General features: G+C 37.1%; 1 protein-coding gene across 1 annotated transcript in view; it reads left to right on the plus strand.

The window, feature by feature from the left end:
- Nucleotides 1-743, plus strand: part of LOC111654737 (B-cell receptor CD22) — an 11,700-nt gene that overhangs the window by 8,366 nt on the left and 2,591 nt on the right. The window lies entirely within an intron of this gene.

The raw sequence follows: 743 nt of genomic DNA on the forward strand, positions 1-743 counted from the left end.
GTAGTATAGCTTTATTGCAGATGAACTTCTGTTAGAGCATGTACATATGTGTATACATGTCTTGCTATGGTTGTGGGGACCAATTTCGGTTTGAGACCATCAGTGTGAAGTTATTTTGGCCAGTTGTGACAGCTTCAAATGGCTTTTTAAGGAACACCTGCAGTGACTGAGGTCAGTGTCAGCATAAGTCTGCACGGCATGAATGAAACTGAAGGTAACGTCCTTGAAACGTGAGTGAATTACACGCACCATACATCGGGCACATTCAAAATTTCTCCAAGAATATATTATAATTATCCTCAGCTGTCCCCACCCAATGGCAGATTTAGATATGGGCGACATGGGCAACATCTTTTCAGGGGTGTCACAAAGCACTTGTAGAAATAAAAAAAAAAGTTTATTTGCTTTTCTATTTCTCATTTGCACATCACGTCAATGACATCATGTCACCTTGTCGGAGCTGGCGTGTTTTCTAGTTTGTCCTCTCTTAGAGGTGGTGGTAGATGGGGAAGGGGCTGGGGAAGTTTGCACTTCTCTGTACAGAACTAATGCAATAAAAAAACAGTCAAAGCAGGAAAAGCTCCCAAATAAACCACAATTTATTCATAATACTGTGAAATCGTTTAGAATAATTAGTCTGCACACCACCAGTGTGTCTTGTTTATACTGGTATATACATACATATATATCTATATCTATATATATATTTATATATATATATATATATATATATATATATATAT

Source organism: Seriola lalandi, unplaced genomic scaffold (assembly GCF_002814215.2).
Source record: "Seriola lalandi dorsalis isolate HSWRI2012SDOR001 ecotype SW California unplaced genomic scaffold, Sedor1 jcf7180002054287, whole genome shotgun sequence".
NCBI lineage: Eukaryota > Metazoa > Chordata > Actinopteri > Carangiformes > Carangidae > Seriola > Seriola lalandi.